General features: G+C 45.5%; 1 protein-coding gene across 5 annotated transcripts in view; it reads right to left on the bottom strand.

Annotated features, from left to right (window-relative positions):
* The window catches only part of PDS5A (PDS5 cohesin associated factor A), a 130,914-nt gene that overhangs the window by 90,810 nt on the left and 13,701 nt on the right, over window positions 1-26,403 (bottom strand). The gene's annotated exons all lie outside the window — the stretch shown is intronic.

Raw genomic sequence — 26,403 nt, 5'->3', positions numbered from 1 at the left:
CACGCAAGCCATCTACCAGCCTGCTTCACTACCCACAACCCTCTTGTATACCAAGGAACTGACTGGGCTCAGCAGGTCAAGAGAGGACACTTAAGCACAAGCATGTCAACTGCCCAACCCATCTCCTCGTACCAGAAATCATGATTTAAATCGATTTGATTTAAATCAAATCCACCCTGCTTTCTTCACAAGAAAGTCCTCCAGAGCCATCAGGAATCCATTAAGATCCATAGGCATCTGGGGGTGGACCATACTAACTGGTCCCAAACCCTTGAAAAGGTTTATTGAATCCAATCTTCACCAAAAAGGGATGCGTCCATGACAATGCACAATATAAAACAGAGCAACAGTCAAAAGTCATCAGCCATAAGCAATATATTTCAGGTCAATTTCCAAGCACAAACTAAACAGCAGAATGAACACATCAAAGATGTCAGCAATTAAAAAATGCCTTCTGGGGTGAGAAGCACTTTCATCTGTGCTGTTCAGAAGCAGCAACATCCTACATTCTAGTGCAAGCAGTCTAGCCTGCTTTCACTGTTTTCTTGAGCAGGCATCCTGGTCCCCATACAGGGTGGATAAAAATTGGTTGGGTTTTTTAAAATCTATATTTTAAAAATATATTTTTTCACATTTTAAAAACATACATAAAACACCAATTTGTTTAAAAAACATTTTATATCCCGCTCTTCCTCCAAGGAGCCCAGAGTGGTGTACTACATACTTAGGTTTCTCCTCACAACAACCCTGTGAAGTAGGTTAGGCTGAGAGAGAAGTGAATGGCCCAGTCACCCAGCTAGTATCATGGCTGAATGGGGATTTGAACTCAAGTCTCCCCGGTCCTAGTCCAGCACTCTAACCACTACATCAGTATTTGAAATAGTGATGTAAAAAACATCATTTTAAAAACATACATAAAACATCAAATTTGAAATACTGATGTAAAAAACATGGTTAAAATTAAAGCTATCATAAATATGCTGCACCAATACTTACAGTCTCTTAAAAAGGAATTAATGACTGTCGCATATATTGAAATTATCTATCAATGAAACAGGCATTTATTTCAGTTTCATCTCATGACAAGTTGTTCTGGTAAGAACGAATCTGTTAAGAACTAGTATTTCCTTTCACTATAATCTTAATTGATAATTACCATCCTCACAAGTTCGCCCATTTGTGCCTCAACCATTTAGACATCCACCATCTTTAATCGGAGTGGATGACATCATCACAAACTATGCCACTGAGGTGTCCTTACAACTGTATCCAATTTGGTGGATACTGGTCCAGGCATTGTGAAGTTGATAGGGACACACATGCACAGGTGCACACAAGGAAAGTAGGCTAAAAACTTCTCTAGTCAGCCCAGCAACCAACACATTTTGTTTTTGGACGTTTCTGGCCCTTCAGTTTCTGTTTCCAAGCAAACTAAAATGTAGGTATTTATTTAGCACATTTCTATACCATTAAAGTCACATTTGCAAAGAAACAAGCTAGATAGCAGGGCCTACTTATCCACTAGTGAACTAGGCAAATGCCTAGGACACCAAGTAGTGAAGGGCGCCAATGGCACCTGGCGAGCCAAAAGCAGTTCCAGCCAGCCTGCTAGGTGGCCACCTGTAGGGTGTACTGTTGCACCCCTGCCCCCTTTGCCTGTGTGGGCACACCCACTCATGCGGGCAAGTGTGGGCACCTCCTGTCACCCGCCCTACTGCCCACTTACCCTCCTCACCATCTCTGCTTGCCACTCCTGCTGCTGCCAGCTGCTCCTGGGCAGCCAGCTTACTGTGGTGTTATCACATTGCTGTGTTGCATGGCGACAACATTATAGTGTGCTGTGGCAGGCCAATTGCCCTGAAGTAGCCAGAGTGGTGGACAAAGGCAGCAGAGCTGTGAAAACAGCAAGTGGGCATGCACCTTTACTGTATCAAGCCCTGCATCTACTTGTTGTGCACCTTACACTTGAAAAGGGGAGAGCAACTGTCCCCTTTAAGCCTAGGGTGGAGTCTCTCCAGTGGCTATTACTGGTAGGTTGTGAGCCCTTTTGGGTCAGGGAACCATATTGCTTTAGGAACATTTTGGTTGAAAAGCTGTATTTTAAGTAATAATAATAATACTAAGATGTGAAGGTAAATGATCACATGACTTTGGGAACTCCATTGTGGAGCCAAAAGACAGGTGCACAGCCAGCCACCTGTTTTGCCTAGGAATCCCATTAAATCAGCTGAGACCATTGTCATGACTATTCTGGTTCTGTGTCATTCAGGGGATGCCAAGGGCTACTAGGGCAGGTGGAGAAGGATGTGGAACTCCTTCCCTGAACATTTTCAGAAATGGAACAAGATCTGTGCTTATGGCCTTTTAAGTAACCAGGGTTAAGGTTTCAAAAAGCACACATATAGCATTTATTCTAATATTTGGGAGGATTGTAGCTGACCACAGAAACAGGGAAAACCACAACATAAACTACAGAAATAAACAGAACTAGCTTAACCCACGCAGAGCATCTGCACGCTAGTACTTGATTTCTCCCCTTACCCCCTGCCACAGCCCCCCTCACCTCAGAGATGACTCTACCCTCACCTGAGCCACACTCCTGCTCCTCCATCCAGTTGCTTCCATCCACCTCACCCCTCTTGGTCACTCCTCCATCCCTTTACTCCATACCCCTCACCCCTTTTGGTCGCAGCTGCAGCACTGCTGGCACCTGTTAGCCAAGCTGCAGCCTCCTATCCCTAGATACCTCCCCACCCTCACTCCACTCCTTCTCCTCCCCACAGGAGCAGCAGCGATTGACTGGGCCCTTCCATGCTCCCACTACTGCCTGTTCCCCTCAGGGCCGCTGACAGGCCTGGACCCATCCTTTCCCTCCCTGCCTCCCTCCACCAATGGCTTTGGTAGCCCCAAACAGCAGCAGTGGTTGACTGGGCCCTTCCTTACTGCTGCTGCTGCCATGGCCACTTGTTCCCCCTCAGGCCGATGAGAGGCTCGGGCTCGTCCCCTACCCTTCCTTCTTTCTCTCTTCCTCTCCCTTCTTTTTCTCTCTCTCTCTCCTTGACTCGCTCTTCCTCTCTGTATTTCTTCCCCTGCATTTATTTATTTATTTATTTATTTTCTTTTCCCCTTCCCGAGTTAACAGATCTTGTTCATTTTGTTTCCTCATCTAATTCACACAACGGCAGCCTCCTTCTCCTGAAGGGGCCCTCCCCCCCCCACGACTCCTCTCTTCGCAGACCCCTGCCCACTATCCTTTTATATAGACAGACAGATAGATTCCTCTTCTTTACAATCATGAATATCTTCCAACCAGTAACAGTTGCATTCCAACTGACCTTAACCATCACAGGCTCCTCCTCCCTATCTGCATATGGAATCCCCACTGCCCAATCAGGTGCTTCTGCTCGCAAATGCGCGCAAGAGCTGCCACGAACGGGATTAGCCATGAGTACGCCTTAGAGAATTATATAGATAAAAGAAGATAGATGGTTGCACCTTGAGAATCATCTGATGACTGAGTTAGTGATCTCATAGCATCTTGATTTCAGCACAGCCAGTTGAGACACTACATTTGTATTATAAAATCTCCTTGCAAAGATATATAACTTATCTGTACAATCAGGCTCTGTACTGGAGGACTGGAAAGTAGCCAATGCAACCGTGATTTTCACAAAATAATCCAGGAAGGATCTGGGAAATTACGGGCTGGTTAGCTTAATGTCTGTTCTGGGCCAATTGATGAAAAGCATTCTCAAGGATAAAATTGTTAAGCATATAGAAGAACAGGCCCTGCTGAAGAAGCAGTAGCATGGCTTCTGCAAAGATAAATCTTGCCTCACCAACCTTTTGGAGTTCTTTGAGAGTGTCAACAGGTTTACATAATATACCTGGACTTTCAAAAAGCTTTTGACAAAGTTCCTCATCAAAGAGTCTTGAGAAAACCTGGCAGTTATGGAATAAGGGGACAGGTTCATGTGTGGATTGCTAACTGGTTGAAGGACAGGAAACACTGGGTAGGAATAAATGATCTAAATGGAGGGAAATAAAAAGTGGGAATCCTCCAGGGAGCTGTGCTGAGACTGAGCCTTTTTAATTTATTCATAAATGATCTAGAAGTTGGGGTAAGCAGTAGGGTGGCCAGATTTGTAGATGACACCAAATTCTTTCGGGTAGTGAAATCCAAACGAAATTGCAAGGAGTTCTAAAAGGATCTCTACAAACTGGTGGAGTGGGCAACAAAATAGCAAATGTGGTTCAATGTTAGGAGGTGTAAAGTGATGCAAATTGGGGCAAGAAATGCCAACTTCACATATACGCTCATGGGATCTGAGCTGTCAGTGACTGATCAGGAGAGGAATCTTAGGGTCATGGTGGACAAGTCATTGAAAGTGTCGACTCAATGTGCAACAGCTGTGAAAAGGGCCAATTCCATTTTTGGAATGATTAGGAAGAGGGGTGAAAATAAAACTGCTAATATGATGATGCCCTTATACAAAACTTTGGTGTGGCCACATTTGGAGTACTGCATACAGTTCTGGTCAGCATGTCTTAAAAAGAAAATTGTAGAATTGGAAAAGGTGCAGAAGAGGACAACCAAGATGAGCAGTGACCTGCATGACCTGTAGCCTTATGATGTAAGGCTACAATACCTGGGGCTATTTAGTTTAGAAAAAAAGATCAAAGAGGGGAGACATGATAGAGGTCTATAAAATTATGCATGGTGTGGAGAACGTTGATAGAAATTTTTCTTCCTCTCGCATAACACTAGAACCAGGAGTCATCCCATGAAACTAATTACCAAGAAATTTGGGACTAACAAAAGGAATTACTTTTTCATACAACACATAATCAACCTATGGAATTCTCTGCCACAAGATGTGGCAATAGCTAACAACCTGGATGACTTTAAGAGATGTTTAGATAATTTCATGGAGAACAGGTCTGTCAATAGCTACTAGTCTGAGGGCTAAGGCCACTTCCAGCCTTAGAAGCAGAATCCATCTAAATACCACTTGCAAGGGAATAAGCAGGAGAGAGGGCATGCCATAGCTCTTGCCCCTGGGTTTCCCAGGAATATCAGGTGGACCACTGTGTGAAACAGGATGCTAGACTAGATGGGCCTTGGGCATGATCTAGCAGGGCTGTCCTTATATCTTCCAAGCCCTGGTATTTAAGAAATAAAGTAAAATCTAGGTTTAAGCCGTGCTGAAAGCTGGTCTAAATCCAACTTAGTATTTCATTTTATGTAAAGAAGCACACTTTACAAATTCAGACATGGAATCTTGGCACTGAATTAAAGACAGGCGGTCACTTCTTGCTTGAGCTGTCTATCTGTACCCTGACTGTCTATCTGCACCCTGGTTGTCTAACTACTGCCTGCTTTAAAGGACCAGGAGTTCTTAAGGCAAAATTATGATACAATAGTTTGACACAATAGCAGGCATTCACAGCACCTGCACACACCCCCACTGTGAATGCAGCTGGCCAGACACACATGTTGCTTCAGCAATTTTCCACTTGGCTGTTTGTCCCAGGCAGGTGAATGGTAAATTATAAGCCTGCATTAGATTGCTCTACAGACAATTGTTTTCTCAATTAGAATAACTTAAATAGGTTTATATATAATGTGCTTATTAAAAAAATATTACTGGAATGATCTTGTAAAGTTGCAAACATTGTTAATTATTTAGAGTACTAGTAGCACAATTTTTTCTTTAGTAAAATACCCTTTTCAAAAAAACATCTGTTTCAACTTGTCTCTGTAACATCTTTTTGGCTGGTGTGCTCTTACTGTTGCTTAATGTGTGCATGCTTATATATTTTAAGTAGAAGGAATAGCTACTTTTGTTGCATGTCTTAATAAAATTGCAAATGGCAATCTAGGGATCTAATGATGCCTGTTTTATCTCTAATGTTGTAGATTTGTAATGATTTCACTTGCTGGGCTGCTTTATGTTCCCATATGTCTATTATTGTAATACTAGCTGGCCCTGCACAGAACATCTGTGCACTAGGACTTTATTGATGTCTTTAAAGTCCTGCCACAGCCTCTGCTTTATTGCACAGTGTCAGCCACCCCTTCTCCTCCCCTCCACTACCCACAGCCACCATCTCCCCTCCACTCCCCCACTCGCTGCCACCCCTCTCCTCCCCACTCCCCCACTCGCGCCACCCCTCTCCTCCCCACTCCCCCACTCACGGCCACCCCTCTCCTCCCCACTTTCAGCCACCCTGTCTCCTCCACTCCCCCACTCGCAGCCACCTCTCCCACTCCCCAACATTGATCCACCCCACTTGCAGCCACCCTCTCCTCTACACCCCCACTCCTTCAGCTCCAACCGCTGGCCTCTGAAGCCCTTCTAAGTCTCCTCATGAAAGGATGGCCAAGGTAGGGCAGGGGAGGGTACCGAGGGCCATCTGTGTAGGCTGGATGGGAAGCCCTGGTTTGGCTGCCATCCTCGTGAGGAGACGCAGCAAGGCATCAGAGGCTGGCGGTTGTTGCTGAGGGAAAGATGCCACTGCTCTTTCTTCGGCACTCCTGCTCTTCCTTGGCAGCAGCTGCCTCCCCATCCACTCCTCAGCCGCCGCCTCCTCTGTGCCCTCTCTCTCTTTTGCCAAGTGTTGTCAGAACTCTCAAGAGATGTGCGATGTACCATGGGATTTGTTACATATGTCCTAAGGCTTTTATATATAAAGAAGATAAAGATAGGAAGGAGAAGGTGAGGTTTTGTCCTTGAGCAGGAGTGTTCTATCAGTTTAATAATAACATCAAGACTTGTTTAGTGCTGATCTAATCAGCAGTTAAATCTCCAAGGAAAATCTGTTAATATAGATTAGGTGATATAGAAAGTATAGTCTATTAGATAATGTCTGAGATAAATATTCCTATTGTGGCCTTGTTCTGAACTTTCTTTTCCGGCAGTACACTTTGTACATTTATGGGAGCCTAAAAGTCTATCTTGAGTCAGAACTCAAGGAATGTCACCCTCATTTCACTTAGCAAAATGTAAAATTTAATGTCAAGTATATTCAACAGGACTTCAAATAGCTTCAAAAACTGGTTCTTTTCATCACATCTCTTGGGATATACAGCTTGAAAATACTTCCATTTTTAGAAACAGAAATACCTATTCATCAGAAGTAGATTTTCAGAAATGAAAGTATAGATACAATGTATCTTTTATAGTAGTGGGCATACTTTTGTTATATTACCTAAGACAAACTTATTGTTTATATGTAAATGGTAATTTCATTTCTCTTTAAGGACTCTTGGATAGATGCCATTTGGCCCTGGTGATTTGTTAATTATTAATTTTTCCAGACAGTTTAGAATGTCATTTCTTGTCACCTCTATCTGATGCAGTTCTTTAGCCTCTGTCCCTGAGAAGCCACCATGGTATCCTCTGCCATGAAGACAGATGCAAACAACTCGTTAAGCATTTTTGCAATCTCCATATCCTTCTTCATAATCCCTTTCGCTCTCTCATCATCTAACGGACCAACCGCCGCCCTGACAGGTTGCTTGCTTTTGATGTATTTAAAGAAGTTTTTGTTATTTCCCATGAGGCTTTTAGCTAAATGTTCCTCAAACTCTTTTCACCTCCCTTATTGTCACCTTGTTTTTCTTTTGCCAGACTTTGTGTTCCTTTCTGTTCTCTTCATCTGGGCAGGCCTTCCCACTTTTGAAGGAAGTCTTCTTCCCCTTTACGGCTTCCTTGACTTCACCAGTTAGCCATGCTGACGTTCTCCCGGACTTGGGGGTACCTTTCCTCCTTTTTGGTATACATTCTAACTGGGGTTCTATTATCGTGGTTTTAAATAAACTCCATGCATTCTGGAGCAAAGTGATTCTCCTGATTTCCCCTTTAATTCTTCACCAAACTCCTCATTTTAGAGAAGTTTTATCTTCTGAAATTCAAAGTGTCTGTGTTAGATTTCCTTGGCGATTCTCTCTTTGCATGTATGCTGAATTTGATCACACTATGATCAGTGTTCCCTAAAGGTTCCACGTCACTGATATCTCGCAGCAGGTCCTGGGCACCATTCAGGATTAAATCCAAGTTCACCTTCTCTCTGGTGGGTTCCATGACCAACTGTTCAAGGACACAGTCATTCAGCATATCTAGAAATGTAGCCCCTTTGTCATTACCTGAATGAGAATTTATCCAGTCTATGTACTTTATGGGTAATTGAAGTCACCCATTATTACAGCTGTGTCTCTGATGCCTCCCTGATTTCCTTTTGCAACTCCCTGTCACTGTCAGTGTTTTGATCAGGAGGACGATAGCAAGTCCCAATAGTAGCACATTTCCTTTCAGGCCTTGTACTGTCACCCACAGAGTTTCTGTGGAGGACTCCAGTCTTCCTATGTTTTTTAGCTTGTGAGATTCTACCCCTTCAACAGACAGTGCTATTCCACCTCCGATCTGCTCCTCCAATTTGTCCTTTCTAGAGTTTTATATGCAGGGATAACAATGTCCCACTGTCTCTCACTGTTCCACCATGTTTCAGTTATATCCACTATATCTATTTTTTCATTCGTAATCAAGTACTCTAGCTCACCCATCTTGGCTTGGAGCTGTCTAGCATTGGCATATAAGCACCTGTACACTGAATCTTTTACCTGGTGTGTACCATCTTTCTTTTGGCCATTTGATCTCTTTGGCTAGCTAGCACAGCCTTCTGTCTGCTTTTTATCTGGTTCTACTCCGTCCCCTTCTGTTTTATCTGAATCATTTACACCTTACGGGATGGCATGTGCCGAACTGGATTCCCCCACGTATCATTTAAAAGCTGCTCTGCGACCTGTTTGATTTTAAGTGCCAGCATTATGGTTCCATCTTGGTTCAAGTTGAGCCCACCCTTTTTATGCTGACACATCTTGTCCCAAAATGTATTCAAGTGGCTAACAAATCTAAACCCTTCCTCCCAGCATCGCTGTCTCATCCACACTTTGAGATCCCTCAGTTCCATCTGTCTCACTGGCCCTGTGCGTGGAACAGATAGCATTTCTGAGAATGTTACTTTGTGGGTCCTGGACTTCAATATGCTACCTAGCAGCCTAAATTTGGCTTCCAGGACTTCCCAACTGCATTTTCCAACACTGTCAACTGCCAACATCCACGACGACAGCTGACTCCTCCCCAGCACTGCCTAACAGCTTATCTAGACACAGCGTGATGTCTCCAACCTTCATACCAGGCAGGTAAGTCACTGAGTGGTCTACACGTGGGTCACAGACCCATCTCTCTATAGCCCTAATGATCAAATCACCCACTACTAAGAGGTCCCCACCCCCTGGAGTATCATCCCCGGTGCAAGAGGATATCAGCTCATCATTCACAGAAGGGGTCCCTTCTAAAGGAGCATTTCCCTCTTTCTCAGAATGATGTCCTCCTTTCCCAAGACCTTCATTCTCCCCTATAGCAGATCAGCCATCCCCGAGAGCAGAGCAGCAGGATGCCTCTACCATATCACTGAAGGTCTCATCCACATACCTCTCTGAGCTTCTCCAGGTCAGTCACCTTGGCTTTGAGGCAACCAACTTGTTCCTTGAGAGTCAGGAGCTCCTTGCACCGAGCTGAGTAGTTGGTTATAGATGCAATACTCAGCAATACACTAGGAAGCGCCCCCTACCCTACTGGCTTTCTATTTTTATGACTAGTTTTGTTGGCTGTTTAGAGTATTAGACATATTTGAAAGTCAGGTCTTAGCTTAAGTTGTCAGCTATTCGGCTATACAATTCAAACTTTATTTCCTGAGAATATGAAAGAGGCAGTAGTACTTACCTTCTCTTCCCACTGGTCTCCTTGTGATCAAGGGGCCTCCTTTCAAGCTCCCCAATACACTTCCCCGCAAAACCCTACAGAAAACTCCTATGACCTGTTTGCTAATTCCCATTTGCTAATCTCTGTTTGCTATACTCTCGGGCCGTTGCCTCTTATGTAGAGAGTAGGCTTCAAACTGAAGCAAACAGGCTCAACAGGAATATAGCCCCTCCCACCAGGTGTGACTCACTTCAGCCCTTGCTGGTACCTCCCACTGTCTCTCTCCAGGCAAGAGAGAAACTAAAAATGAAGGCTACACAAGCCCAAAGTCAACCCTGGCAAAAACACACACAGACAGACTTCTTCCCTAAAGAGATACTAGCCTCTCAAAATCTCCCCATTCTCCTGTTTGCTGGAAGGTTGGTTTTTTTAGCTTTGCTATCTTCTCAGTGGCTTCTCCTCTTTCCATATGAATTCTTCTGCGTCTACATGATCATGCTTAGGACCACATGATTTATCAGCTCAGATAGTGGTGTAGTGGTTAGAGTGCTGGACTAGGACCGGGGAGACTCGAGTTCAAATCCCCATTCAGCCATGATACTTGCTGGATGACTCTGGGCCAGTCACTTCTCTCTCAGCCTAACCTACTTCACAAGGCTGCTGTGAGGAGAAACTTGTGTATGTAGTACACCGCTCTGGGCTCCTTGGAGAATGAGCAGGATATAAAATGTAAATAAATAAATAAAATAATATAATATAATATAATATAATAATAATAACTAGCCAACCCCGCACAGAGCATCTGTGCGGCGCTTTGGGGCTGGCTGTTTCCCCCTCCCTCTTCCTCCTGCCCTGGTCTCTCCTCTTTTCCCCTTCCCTCCAGCACGCGGTCTCCAGCCCTCCTCCCCTCCCGTTCCTCCCCACACACAGAGCTGCAGTGGGCGGCCAAGAAGGGCCCCACCGCTGCCATTTTTTACTCCCTCCTGCCCACCGCCTCTCTCCCCCCGCCTGCTGCCTGGCCCCCCCTCTCCCCCCGCCCCCTCTCTCTCCCTCAGCCCGCCGCCTGCCTCTCTCTTCCCCCTCCTCCACCTGCCCTTTGGCCGGTGGCCACTGCCGACACTTTCTTCCCCTTCTCCTCCTCGGTCCTCACTTTGGAACTCTCGCAGCCTGTCGCAAGAGTTTTGCTGCCAAATCCTGGGCACGCATGTCCCACTCACCCCTTCTGGTGCCAGGCGAGGGCCAGTCCTTCCCACTGCCTCCCGCCTCCCAGCCATGGCTGCAGCTGAGATGGCCCCTCCTCACAACAGCCGGGCCAACGCCCATCCAATCAGGCACCTCTGCCGGCCAAACAGAGCTCAGCCAATCAGACGCCTCTGCCAGCCAAACAGAGCTCAGCCAATCAGGTGCCTCCCTCGCTGGCACGCACTGCCTTGCCACATCTCCACGCTGGCTGGCTAAGAGAAATAATTATAAAGATATGCTTCTATGTTTACTGCAGTTCTGATCGCTTCAATAAACTTTAATTTTAATTATTTTTAATACCATTTTAACAAATGGCAAAAATTAACATCTACTTAGGTATCTTCAGACACAATACTTTGCGGTTCAACCACTATATTGAGTATGTCTGGGATTATTGTTTTATATATCTGGATTATTTTATTAAAATGAGAGCATTTATACTTTGAAATTGCATAACTGAACCAAAACAGAATTTTAAATGCCAAGTTATACATGATGCAGTTCATGTTCTTACAGCAGTCAAGTTAAAGTTTGTTAACAGAAAGTACTGCATCTCTTTCCATTTTCTCCAAAGAAGTTTCATTTTCAACCTACTCCTCCACCTGCAAGACTTTAAATTCCCCCAAAAGATTTACATTATATCAGTAAATGGGGAGGTGGCAGCGGTGGGCGATGACGGCAGTGGTTGACGGTACAGAGTGGGGAAAATGGTGCAGCAGCAAGGTGGTGGCCACACCGCCCATGCCCTTCCCCCTGGTCACTGCTCCAGCCACCCCAGCCAGCTCGATGGGGCAACTTACAGCCCGGATGGAAGAGCCCTACAGCCTGTGGGGCAAGAGGGTGGGGGCTGCTGGAGGGGCGTGCAAACACAGGTTCAACTCCTGTTGCTACAAAAAATGTAAATTACATTTTTATGAATTTAAAGTACTTTTGATTTTTAAATTATTTAAATATTATTTAGTTATTTAACATTATATTTTCTTTTAAAATTAACCTCAAATCCCCACACACCAGGTCATAGATACGTTTGGCCCACTGGGGCATTGTGAGTTGTGCATCCTGATTTAGTTCATACTTCTCTCTGTACCACAAAAGACTACAGATAAATCTACCCCCAAGAGCAGTCAAAAGCATGAAATATCTTCTGTAACCCAACACAGTTCTTAGTTCTTTGACACTTAAATTCTCTCAGCATACAAATGAACAGTGATTATTTATGAGAATGTTCTCCTGTAAATTTATTGCTATGATATTTTTTCTATTTCCCCCATGCTAATACTGTAATTATTAAGTGAAAAAGAACTTGCCTGCTCATTCAGCTTGTGAACCTGTGTTACATATTTCTTTCTTTTTTATGCTTTCAACCACAGCAATTTTAAATTAATACTCAGGTTTATATTTGGCTTTTGTGCTGGATTTAATTTTTATAATTTAAAAACAAGTTGATAGTTTAGTTTTAAAATTTTAAGTAGTTATTTTTGTATTCAGAACACACATAAGAAATAGACAAGAACTCACACACAAAGTTTCGAGGTCATCAGCAGCAACTATACATTTAAATTCCAGTGACCAGCAGGAAAAGCCTTCAATATACTACAGCGGAGTTGCCCCCCCCCCCCACACATACTGACTACTCTTCTTTTACCAGGCAGCAGGTGCAGAAGGAAGGTACTTTTTTTGCCTCTGTCGAGCAGGATGGAAGATAGCAGTGCCTTGCTGGCTACTACAAGCCTTGGTGATCTCAAAGTAATAAAGGGGATATCTAAAAGCATAGCGTTTGTTTCAGCATTCAGTGTTCTGGGAATCTGAGGTTTAACTGAAACATTTCTAGCCCTTATGGGCTATGTTCAGTATATCCGGTTACAAGTGAGAGCCATTACATCATGCTTGTAAACTTCTTGAGCCCATCTGTCTGACTGTCAATGTGATGAGGTTCTGCACTTTTAATTACACACATAGATACTCCTGGCATCCCTTTGAGATATTCATCTGCAAGGATCTACACATTAGCAGGACCTGACAGTCAGCAGTTTTTTCTAGTTAGGGCAGTCCCATGACCTTCTGCTGCCTAAAGAAGAGTACTGAATGTCTTCCCATCCCTTTTAGGTTTTCTGTACAAAGTTTGGCTTCTCACATAAAATTCCATTATTTAGCATCTGCAATGGTTCACCATGCGTGGTATAGTGGCAAGAATGCTGGACTAGGACCAGGGAGACCCGACTTCAAATCCCCATTCAGCCATGAAACTAGCTGGGTGACTCTGGGCCAGTCACTTCTCTCTCAGCCTAACTTACTTCACAGGGTTGTTGTGAGGAGAAACCTAAGTATGTACTACACCGCTCTGGGCTCCTTGGAGGAAGAGTGGGATATAAAATGTAAAACAAAAATAAAATAAATGTATCAGAGCAAGTTTCCACATGTTAGCAGGCTAGTTTCTGATCAGCTGTACAACTGTCATCCTAGGCATCCCCCCTCCCATCAGGAATAGTCTAAAATTGCACTCTAAATAACTGCAATATAATTTCTAAAAGGTTAATTCCTGGATTATGCCACAAACTGGCACATATTTCTACAACAATGATAGAAGTAGAAATTTTTTTTTTTTTAAAAAAGAACTACTTTCACACAACTTGACTGGAATGCTTGGTATTTTTAAAAACTTATTTTTAACCTACTTTCCAGTAGGCATATGAGATCACCCAGCATCCTGTGTGTGTGTCCCCATCTATCAACTTTGCAACGCCTGGACCAATATGAACGAAATCAGGTATAGTTTAGGGACACATAGGGAGACCTCCATGGCATAGTTTGTGATGATGTCATCCACCCCAATCCAAGATGGCCAATACACAAACCTTTGAAGCACAAGTAGGCTAACTTGTGAACCACCTAACCGATTTGAACCAAATTTGCTACTGTTGTAAGGACACATAGGGATGCCCAAATGGCGTGGTGTGAGATGATGTCATCCACTCCCATTCAAGATGGTGGCCGTGTGAACATCTGCGGCGCAAGCAGGCTAATTTGTGGACTGCCTAACCCATTTGAACCAAATTAGCTACAGTTGCAGTGAGTGACACACAGGGACACCTCCATGGCATAGTCTGTGATGATGTCATCCATCCCAATCCAAGATGGCAGACGCATAAACTTTTGAGGTCCAAGTGGGCTAACCCGTGAACCACTTAACCATTCTGAACCAAATTCACTACAGCTATAGGGACACTTCAATGGCGAAGACTGTGATGATATCATCTTCCCCAATTCAAGATGGTGGACACGTAAACCTTTGAAGTGCAAGTGCACTAACTTGAGGACTGTCTAACCGATTTGAACTTCTAATCAGAGTTAGCAGCCAGCTGTAGTGTGCTGTTTTGTCTGAACCTAGCCTGGTTCAGACACAATGGCAAAGTAAGGTTTGCTGCCAGCCATGATTAGAAGCTTCCAATTGTAACATATGAGGGAGCACAAGATTCTTAGGCTCACAGTTCCTCGTGCACATAATGTTAAACCATGGTTTAATGTTACATCTGAACAGTCTTTCTGTGTTTGGATGTGAAGCACAGTGGTTCAAGGTAAAGAGATACTGTAACAAGCTTGACGACAGTGTTTATAGGCTGCATGCAGCTTTATAGGCAAATAACGCCTATCATTTGAGAAGATTATTTTATTAGAAAAATCTGTCAAATATTTTTAACTAATAAATTCTGGAACTGTTCTTCCCAATGAAGTAAATATCAGAGTAAAGTAGAATAATTTCTGTTTGCTCATATCCATTACATTACTGAACAATGATTAGAACTATTGCAAATTAACAAAAGGGAAAATGCTTACAAATCTGCACTCCAGCATAGAAGTGCAAAGAAAACTGACTTAAAAAATATTATTCCAAACACACACTTGTGAATTCTAAAATCTTGTTTATTTCAGTAAATGTACATAGCACACTAACTGGACCAAGTTTAATTCAAGATGCAGACATTCAAGCAAGTTGTTAGGCTCTGCCAGGCCATTAGCTGTCCAACATGAATTAAACTAGCCTCCTATTTAGCTCTATGCTAACTTGAAAGTCAGTGTCAATGTTGGGAAATTGAATCAAAAACCTTGTTTAATAAAAGTAATTCAGTATAGCAATTCATCTACATATACATTTAAAGGTCCTGTCACACAGCCAACATAAAATACAATAAAACATATTCCTTCTGTTGACCTTTGCCAGCTTTTAAAGTTGCAATGGGGGATTCAATAATTGCCTCAGGAAAGAGGTGGTGGGTTTTGGTTTTTTTTGGCCATTTTGTTGTACAAATAAATCAGTAGCCAGTCATTCTTGGGCCAAAAAAGGATAAAAATAATAATGGTTACTGTTATAACTTCTGGTATAAATGGCTTATTATCAAATATAAGTCTAAACTAGCTGGGCTGGGAGCAGAGCATCTACACCTCTAGTTCGCTGCTGCTTTCTCCCCCCCCACCACCGCTTTTTTTGCCCGCCTCCTTCCTCCCCGTCGGCCATCTTCTTCCCGCCCCCTCCCCTGCTGCCGCCATCTTCTTCCTGTTCGCCCACCCGCCATCCCGCCTCCTCCTCCAACCCACCCACCCTACTGCCACCATTGCTGATTTCTCCCCCCATCCCTGTCACTATCCGAGCAGCTGCTCGCAAATTCTCATGAGAGCTGCCACACATGGGATTAGCGACGGGTATACATAAGAGAAATATATGAAACAGATACATACATAGATAGATAGATAAACAGACCAGTCTGTCACGTCTGTGGTGAGTATGATTTCCTAATTACACAAGTGTATATTTAACCGACATCCAGATTTGGGGATAATTTCCACCCCCAGCTGCATAAAGGTGCATAAACAAGCAAAGTACTACACTCCTGCTATGCTCTTGTTGTCAAACTCTTATTTGCACTCTAGTACACAATATATCCACAAGTATGGCCTGTACCCAGTCATGATATTTATGTTATTAAGAAAAATATGACACAGGGCAGAAAACCATCCCATAAATGAATAGACTTTCTATGGTGGGTTGGTTTCTAATCCCACACCCATGTTAAGGTATTTGGGATGGGAGAGATTAGGACATTCTGCTTCTCCTTGGAAACTTCAGTTTTTGTTGTCCCAAAATTAGACTGAGGTACTGCATAGGTCTGTGCTTCCAAGTAACGGCAGATGAAAACAGCCCCTCCCACAATGTCAGATCTGGTGTTTAGAACAAGTAAATTATTCAAAACATCTGACCTTGCAGAAGCAAGGATTTTAGCCAGCAGAAAAAAGCCAAAAGGATCACAACAGCAGCAACCACAGCAGCATTGAAAGTGCCCATCGCCTTCCTCATTCTCCTTCCTCCTTTGCTATTCCTTGCCCCTGAGCTGCTGCTTCCCTTATCCCTTTCCCCTGTCGCACACCCAAGTGGTGGTCAGCTTCCTTCTTTCTCCCACAGCCTCTGGTATTTCTCTCCCCCTCTTACATTCCTTTCCCCAGTCTTTCGCTCATCAAGCCTGCCACATCACCTTTCCCCCACTCTTCCCCTCCCTCCCTCATCAAGTCTCCCCATCCCCTTTCTCTCATCTCCCACACTTGTGGGATTTGTGACGAAACATCAAAAACATCAAAAAGTGTGTGGATCCATTTGGAATGCTAGCAATTGTACTCTTCCCCCTGCATCCTCACGGCAGACTCTTTAGCATGTGAAGTACTAGCCCAGAAGAGAAAGAGGGGCAGAAGAGAGAGGAAGAGGAAGAAAGCAGGGTGAGTGAAGGGTAACGAATGGGGAAAGAGGTGTTATGTTTTCCTTCAGCATACTGGCTATAACTGAGTGTAAAATCAATAACAGTTAGAATATGATGGTTATGTTCAGAATTACTGCTTAAAATAATGTCTACAAAAATTTCCCTGAGCATATTCTGGAGTAAAAAGTAGTGCATTCAGCCAATATAGGTGGCAGGATTGGACTGCCCATGCAAAGCCTGGTATCTGTGGCTCCGTGGCAATGTGTTTAGAATTTCATCTAAAAATCCACCACCCCATCCAACTTTCTCTAAGCATATTCTGGAGTAAAGAATTCAGCTAATATAAGTGACAGGATTGCCTGTGCAAAACCTGATCTGTTGTCTGTGTACATGAAACATAGTGTTGAATCATACTATAAGTCATCTTGAGAAACAGAATAATTATGCTTGTGTATGCATGTATGATCATCATTGATTATACAATGTGGCAGGCTAGTGTAGCTTCTTCCTGATAGCAAGTGTACTGCCATAGCTTGAAGAGTAATTAGAGATCTGAATAGTAATTTTTTTGTCTAGCTGGTGAATTGAGCCAACATTTCTGTACCCATGGCAATCTGCTTCCCTTTTCCTGAAACTATGTCCCCGCAGAACCTGGAGTACTCAGGGACATAGTTCTGGAAGACAAAGGTGGTTAACAGAAGGGAGGGGAGAATGCTGAAAAATCGCACATATCCCTCACAATAGAACATTTTGGCGCTTTAGCAGAAAGTTAGTCTAGATGTCTGTCTAAACAAATATGAACTCTATATCAGACAAAGTAGTACTTTGAAGCTAAGATGCTGGAAGTTGCTCACATTGTTACTATCTAGAAGTTATTTTAAAACTGCATGTTTGTTCTAATGTAGTGTATTTGCAAAAAGAATGTAATGACATTGACAATAGACTAACAAGCTAAACTAGCCAAGGCACCTTTCTCACTTCAAATCCAAGGCTAATACATATGTTAGGTCTTTAGAGGCCACTTCTTGTATCCTGACACTTTCCTTGATGTTGCCAGGAAACCATCACAGTTAATGTTGCACATGCAACTTTGTCATTAATTACTGCTGTGCTTATGACAAGAATGCTACTATAGCTGATGAAACAGTTGCATTTCCAGTTCACCTCAAAGACTCAAATGAATTAGTCCAGAAGTAGCATTTCCTTCAGGACCAATGAAGTAATGATGTTCATACACAAGAGCCTTTTAAAAGAAAAGAAAAAATCAAGTTGTTTTATTCCTGTTCCTAGGAATGGTACTTCCTAGGAAATATATCCAAGTAGCTTACACATTCTAATTCTGAGGAAGGTCATCCATATTCTGATCCAATTCTCTTTTACTGCCATGGCATATCCCTGGAACCTGTCCCAGGCATTTAATGCAGCACATCAACATGAGAATTCAGGAAAGTGAAATGGCGACCATCTGCATGGTCCATTCTTACCCTGCCAGCCCTGACTTAAAATAGTCCCATCACCAGCTCACAGGAGGGATGGGAAAGCAGGCAAGAAAAGTTGCAGATAAACTGAGGTTGAAATCTGTAAAAAGCATGCTTTCCTTTTGAACCTGCAATAAACTGGATGTTTAAAATTGGACAGCCTAATCTCACCACTTAACTACCTGCTTCCAATGAGCATATGATATTCTTCAAATTATCCAAGGCTAGTTAAGTATTATGCCACCTAATGGCACAGTGGGGAAATGCTTGAGTAACAAGCAGGACGTTGCCGATCCAAATTCCTGCTGGTACTATATCGGGTAGCAGCAACATAGGAAGATGCTGAAAGGCATCATCTCATACTGCATGGGAGGAGACAATAGTAAACCCCTCCTGTATTCTAACAAAAGAAAACCACAGGGCTCTGTGGGCTCCAGGAGTCAAAATCGACTTGACGGCACACTTTTACTTTAGTTAAGTACTGGAGGGGCGGGATTTTGTGCCTGCTAACCATCCCTGAAGGTGGCAATTAAAAAAATATAAATTGATTCACATCTGAGAGTAGTTTGAGTGCATCTGCACTCTCATATCTATTTGATTTGGCTCACAGTCCTTTAAACTGTTAATGGGGATGGTCCTTCACACTTTAAAGGATCCTAGATGGGGGAGGGGTGGTATTTGAGCTCAGAATGCACAGATGGAAGTGTGTACATTCTCCAAGCTAAAATTCCACACGACTGGAAGCTACCCCCTTACAGTTAAATGAGCAGTGGGGATGAGAAAGGAACACTGGCTTACCGTGAAGGGTTCTTTCCCCCTGTGTTAGGAGCTCATCAGGTAGGTTGTATACTGAGCATGCTTGAGACAGAACTGGATCGTGCGACTTGATCTGCAGTTGAAGGCTCCTCCCAGCCCCAGTTCCAGGGCTGTTGCGAAGAGTGAGAGAAGTCAAGTGGAGAGAAAGAGCTGCTTTGAGTCAAGTCATCCATATGTAAAAGAGAGCTAGAATTTTTGGTAAGAAGAAGAGAACATAAGACAAGTATCATGGAGAAGAAAAATGCTGAGAGGAGAGAAAGCCTAGGAACTATAACCCTGAGCGCCGTCTCCCCTGTAGGTAAGGCATTCAATCAGAAGCCTGCGGAGTAATCCCATCCCTAATTGTTAGACTATAACCGTACATCTGGGTGGGGCTGATGAGCTCCCAACACAGGAAAAAAGAACCCTTCACAGTAAGCCAATGTTCCTTTTTCCCCTGTGTAGGAGCTCATCAGGTAGGGATGTACCCAAGCTAGGAAGTAAAGGCTAATCGGAGGGAAGGATGTATAAGACCACCTGCTGAAGAACTGTGCAGCCGGAGGCAGCCTGGGGAGTGTAGAATGAAGACACCTTGTAATGGCGGATGAATGGTGTAATGGAAGACCAGGTAGCTGCCCGACAGATTTCTGAAAGTGGTGTGTGGGCAGAAAAAGCCGCAGACGTGGCCGCGCTCCTGGTGGAATGAGCGGTGATCCCTCCAGGAGGAGGTAGGTTAAGGGAGACATAGGCAAGGAGAATGCAAGACTTAATCCAAATAGTGAGAGTGGCCTTGGATACCCAGTTGGCCAAGGAGGGAGCACGAAAGGAGACAAAGAGTGAGTCAGACTTGCGAATGTCCTTGGTTTGATGAATGTAAGTGAGTAGGGCCCTGTGCACATCCAATTTATGCCAGAGCTTTTCTTTGGGATGGACCTGCGAGGGACAAAAAGAAGGCAGAACTATGACTTGGGACCTATGGAAGGTGGAGTTAACCTTTGGTAGGAAGGTAGGGTCGAGCTGTAGGTTGACTGAGTCCGATTGAAATGTGCAGAGTTCCTTGCGCACAGAGAGGGTGCCTAACTCAGATACCTTCGTGCTGAGGTAATGACCACCAGGAATAGGTCCTTGAAGGTTAAGGTCTTCAGAGGAATAGAGGAAAGGGGTTCGAAGGGAAGTTTGGTTAGAGCATTGAGGACCTTGTTGAGGTTCCATGATGGGAAACATTTGGGGGGGGGGGCCAGGCTGGAGTCCCCTCTGAGGAACCTGAATATGTGCGGGTGTAGAGAGGCTTGGCCCGTCTATGATGAGGAGATCTGCAGCACTGATACGAGTGCCGAAGCTTGTCGCCTCAGGGTATTGTGTCAAAGACGTAGTTCCAAGCCCATCTGCAGAAATGCGAGGACTTCTGGTACACCGAAGGGCAGAGGGTCTTTATGATTGGTGTGTGCCCAGTGTATAAAAGCCGCCCAAGTGGCTTGGTAGACCCTGTTGGTGGACTGTCTACGAGATGCCAAAATGGTGTTTTGGACCTGCTTGGAGTAACCCTGGGACACTAGTCTCACACGCTCAACTTCCAGGTGGAGAGCTGTAGCCACTCGGGATCAGGGTGGACCAGAGGGCTCTGAAGGAGAAGGTCTGGGCGGTTGGGTAGGTGCCACGGGGGTCTTACTGACAGATCGAGGAGGTCGGGGGACCACGGTCTGCGAGGCCAATGCGGTACGATGAAAATCTTCTCTGCCCTTTTCTGGACCAGCTTCCTGAGGACCTTGGTGTTTATGGCTGTGGGAGGAAAAACGTAAAGGAGAGTATTTGACCATGGTGAGTTCAAGGTGTCCGTCGCCTCTGCTTGTAGGGAATGGAGCCTTGAGAAGAAGCAAGGGAGGAGATGGTTGGATGGGGAGGTGAACAGGTCTACCTGTCGGGGACCAAAGATGTGCGAGATTTGAAGGAATGCAACTAGTTGAAGAGACCATTCCGTGGGGTTGAGGGATCTTCGACTGAGCCAATTTGCTTGTTTTCCTCACCCTTGAGGTGTTCTGCCATGATGGACCTCAGGTTGGTCTCCGCCCATTGGAATAAGAGGTCGGACTCCATCAGTGACTTTGACCATGTGCCACCCTATCTGTTGATGTGCGCCTTGGTGGTGACATTGTCTATCCTGATCAGGATGTGCTGACCTCAAAGGAGATGTTGGAATTGGATGATCGCAAGGCGGACTGTGTGGAGTTCTAGCCAATTTATAGACCTTTCCGATTCCTTGGGAGTCCACGGGGCCTGCGATAGCTGACTCAGACAATGGGCTCCCTAGCCGGATACACTGGCATCTGTGGTCACCACGAGTCAGTGGGGTTCCGACAATGGGAGGCCTTTGAGGAGAGCCAGGGAGAGCCACCACCGGAGAGACTGTCTGATCATCTTAGGTAAAGGAATGATATGATAGGCCAAAGACATAATCAGGTAATAGAAGGGTAGGAACAGCCACTGAAGGGGGCGGGAGTGCCATCTGGCCCAAGGAGTGCATTCCAGACACGCGATCATGGAGCCCAGGGTCTGGGATAGCTCCATGATATCCACCGAACTCCCGTGGACAAGAGGGTGCAGTTGGTTGGAGATCTTTAACCTCCATTCTGGTGGGAGGAGGATGGAGTCCTGAGAGGTGTCGAAGAAGGCCCCTAAGTGGATCAGGGACTGAGAGGGGACGAGGTGACTCTTTTCCATATTCACCACAAATCCATGGTCCTGCAGGAAGCGGAGTGTCATCCTGACGTCCTCTTGGGCTTGAGCTAGTGACAGGGACCTGATGGGCAGATCGTCCAAGTACGGATGAATGTGGATCCCCCGGAGGCGGAGGTGCGCGATAAGGGAAATAATGATTTTTGAGAATACCCACGGAGTGGAAGAAAGCCCGAATGGCAGGACACTATATTGGAAATGTTGACCATTGTACGCAAACCGGAGGAGGGTGTTCAGGCCTGATGTAAAGGTAGGCCTCTGAGGGGTCCACTGAGGTCAGGAAGTCCCCCGGGTGTGTGGTCTCCTTGATCATGTGAAGGGATTCCATCCTGAATTTTTTCTTCTGGATAAAGCAGTTGAGGAACTTCAAGTCGAGGACTGCTCTCCAAGACCCGTCTTTCTTGGGGACAAGGAAGAGGATAGAGTACATGCCTTGAAATTTTTGCATAGATGGAACATGTTCTATCGCTCGGATCTGGAAAAAATGGTGCACTGCTTGAAGCATCCGAAGATGTTTGGCTGGATTGTTAGAGTGTGGTGAAAGCAGGAAACATTGAGTTTGAGGGCGTAGCCGTTGAATACCGAGTCTATCACCCAGTTGTCGGTAGATATGGACATCCAGGTCGTTGCAAATTCTTACAACCTGCTGCCCACTGGGATCGCGTCATTGTCTGCGTTGGGCGGAAGCATGGGGGAAGGATCTGGAGGTGGCCCCTCTCTGTACAGTTGCCTCTGTAGCACTGATGCCACTGCAGTCTGCCAGTTCCTCCAGATTTCCGGGGACGGAAATCCCAGAACTGGGAATAGAACTGCCTGTGGGAACCAAAGGAATGAGCCGGGGCTCGAAAAAACCTCTGCCACTCCCTCCAGGTGGAAGATATAGCCTTCTTTTTATCCTTAGTTTCAACTAAGACAGGATCGAGTGCTGGACCGAAGAGGTTAGTCCCTGAGAAGGGGGCTGACATCAGAGAGAGCTTGGACAAGTCCACGTTCCAGCTTTTTAGCCATAAGGATCTGTGCACCACCACTCCTGCCACCATAGCCCTAGAGGACTGTTGAATACAGTCCAAGCTGGAGTCTGCCATATGGGCCACTGCTTGGGCCATTTTATTGATGCCCTGGTGAAGCTTAGTAAGCTCCGGTGGGACTAGGGCCACGGGTTCCTTAGCCCAGAGCATGGAAGCCCAAACAAAGATGGAGTTGGTAGTAGCCGCCTTTATAGTGGTGGCTGTGGCGCCATGTACCTTTCTTAAGAGGGTATCACACCGTCTATTCTCCTGTGACTTTAACTGTTCCTGTCACTCCGTATGCAAGATAGAGCCTGACACTAGTTAGGCCACTGGGGGGTCTATTTTGGGGGTAGCCAGAAGCCCCATTACCTCTTGAGAAAGATGGTAGTTTTTCTTGGAAGATGCGGGGCACTGCTACTCTGCGCACATAACCCTGCGAAAGAGAGGAGGGAAGGGCACCGCCGCAGACAGGGGCATTAGAAGGAAACACATTCTGATCTAAGGTAGTCGATGGTTCCATGGATTCAGAGGGTGCCACATCATTATTTGTTCTCTTTGCCTTGGATAAAAGAATATCAAAATCTGCTGAAGCAAAAAGCCTAGATGAGTTAGAGATAGGGGCACCAGCTCCTCCAAGAGTTCCCCATCCTCCTTATTGGAGCCCATAGGTTCTACAGGTTCTGAGTGCAAGGAATTGATGGCGGAGGTGGGGATGGCAGAGGAACCTGGGAGTGGGGGGGCAGGTGCCATTGGGATCAATACAGGAGGAGGGGTGGTGTCTAGGTTCGTTTGGGTCTCACAACCTCCCAAGAGGAGGAAGAGGATGAGTGTCTGCACCACCTTTTGCGCCTGGAAGGCAGTGGCCTCAGCGCGAATAGCCCCCGTTCCGAAACTGGAATGGCTCGCCTGTGCGGCTAGAGCCCGGGGAGGAGGAAGATAGCCGGTCATTGCCCCTTTTGAAGGGTAGCCGGCATCGGCTAGGGCCAGGTGCCAGTGGGGCAGGTGCTGCCAGCATATGTAATCGGAGCCGCAGGTGGCTCATGATAAGGGCCCGCCAGGAGAAGGCTCACTGGAGGTAAAGTGGTTTGACTATCCAGAGCCACAGGTGGCTCAATAAGCGGAGCCGCAGGTAGCTCGATTGCGGGGCAATCGGGCAGCAGTACCCTCCGGAAGAATTCCTTTAGCCAATGTGTAACCCTCGGGGGAAATGGCGGGGCAGGCGTACTTACAGTTGTAGTCGGAGAGACATCAGAGGGAACAGCAGGCAGAAGAGAAGGCCTAGGCAGTGGGGAGGGAAAGCTTGGACCAGCCAGTTCCCCTTCAACCACTGAGCCCGTACTGGGCGAGGCTATAGATGCCAGTATATCATCCGAAGGGAACTGGTCGTCCCCCTTGGGAGGCAGCAGTTTGTGATGGCACACTTTTGTTTTTGACCATTTGCAGACCGCTTTTATCAAGAGCCTCTCACTAAGCCGAAGGCTTTCAGCTCTAGACATGGTCCCCCTGTGCTTCTTTTTCTTTGGTGATGGTTAGCCTCCGCAATGTTCCAATTTCTTTGGATCTCTGGGAAATAGTTGCTCCGAGGGCTTGGGCACCTGGTCGCGGCAGGCACTGAGGAGGCCGAAGCTGCCAGCACCATGCAAGCAGGGGCTGCTTTCCCCGAGCTGCCCAGATCCTGCGGCAGCTGGAACCCTTCTGAGAGGGAGCCCTGTAGGAGCTCCTCGGTATGAGCCAGCTCCATAAGTTTGAACCCGAAAATCTCTTTTGAAAAGGTAGAACAATACTTTTAGTTTCGTTTTCTAAACAGCTGAATCAGAACAGAAAAAGGAAATCAATTTGGAGGTTTTTTCTCTGCCAAATTGAGAACAGCTCTCTTCCCACCCTTGCACAATCTAATGGAGCGGGAAGAAGAGAAGAAATAAAGCACAAACTGCTGTAGAGCAAAGCAGAAAGTAAAAAAACGCTAGGTAGCAAGAGCTCTCTCCACACACATCCTATCTCAAGCAAGACAGAACAGAAACTGGGGCTGGGAGGAGCCTTTGGCTGCAAATCAAGTCACATGATCCAGTTCTGTCTCAAGCATGCTCAGTATACAACCCTACCTGATGAGCTCCTACACAGGGGAAAAATTAGGCTGGTCTGTGTTATCTCTAAACTTTTTCATCTGTGTGTGGAATGAGTTTTGTTTTGGGCAGCAGTATCAAGGCAGTGCACGTGCACATGCATCCAGAGTGGGGCCTTCCTGATTCAACCTGAGCGGGATTTAAAATTAACTGAGCGGACATGAAAAAACCTGTGAGTGTGTGCATGTGGATATCCCTTAGAGGGAATACTGCTGCAGGTTAGGGGTGTGCAATTAGGGATTTCGGGTGATTCGGCTCGGACCTGAACCGAATCACCCCTGTTCTGTTTTGTGCCCGAATCTGGGTCACCCGAATCACCCTTGATTCGGTTCGGATTCAGATTTAACCCGAATCCGAATCGATTCGGGGGGGTAAAAAGGGGCCCAGGGGCAAAATTTTGGGGTGGGGTGGTAGTGCCCAATGGGTAGAGTCTACCACCCCAATTTCAGGGGGATTGGGCAAAATCCTGATTTTTGGTGAATTTTTAAAGTTTTAGTGACTTTGGGGCAGTTCGGGGGCATAGCATGGGATCTGGGAAAAAGGAGTGGGGTGGGGTGGTAGTGCCTAATGGGTGGAGGCTACCACCCCAATTTCAGGGGGTTTGGACAAAGGGCTGATTTTTTGAGAATTTTTGAAGTTTTAGTGACTTTGGGGCAGTTTGGGGGCAGAAAGTGGATCTGCCCCAAAATAGTGGGGTGGGGTGGTAGTGCCTAATGGGTGGAGGCTACCACCCCAATTTCAGGGGGATTGGGCAGAGGGCTGATTTTTCGAGAATTTTTGAAATTTGGGTGTCTTTGGGGCAGATTGGGGGCAGAAAGTGGATCTGCCCCAAAGGAGTGGGGTGGGCTGGTAGATAGTGCCTAATGGCTGGAGGCTACCACCCATCCCCAATTTAAGAGTGTGGGCAGAGGGGTGAATTATGGTGAATTTATTTGTATGAGGTTTGTCTTCATAAGGTGAAGTGTGCTAAACTGATTACTTCCTCATATTATTCATAGTAAAGGAAAGTGTGAAAAAGTGAAAGTGGGGTCATGAGAGTTGTTTAATTGAAAAAAATCTCATTTGCTATGATAGAATGAGAATTCACACCTCAGAAGTTTGCTGCCCCAAAGTCTGCCCCAAAGTCACTAAAACTTCAAAAATTCTCAAAAAATCAGCCCTTTGTCCAAACCCCCTGAAATTGGGGTGGTAGCCTGCACCCATTAGGCACTACCACCCCACCCCACTATTCTGCCCCAGGCCCCACTTTCTGCCCCAATATGCCCCAATCTGCCCCAAAGACATGAAATTTTCAGAAATTTACCAAAAATCAGCCCTTTGCCCAATCCCCCTGAAATTGGGGTGGTAGCCTGCACCCATTAGGCACTACCACCCCACCCCACTCCTTTTTCCCAGATCCCATGCTATGCCCCCGAACTGCCCCAAAGTCACTAAAACTTTAAAAAATCGCCAAAAATCAACCGTGAATCGAATCACCCGAATTTTTCATGCCCGAAATTCGGGTGATTCGG

This window comes from Hemicordylus capensis, chromosome 5 (assembly GCF_027244095.1).
Source record: "Hemicordylus capensis ecotype Gifberg chromosome 5, rHemCap1.1.pri, whole genome shotgun sequence".
Taxonomy (NCBI): Eukaryota; Metazoa; Chordata; class Lepidosauria; order Squamata; family Cordylidae; genus Hemicordylus; species Hemicordylus capensis.
This window is presented reverse-complemented; position numbering and strand designations above follow the sequence as displayed.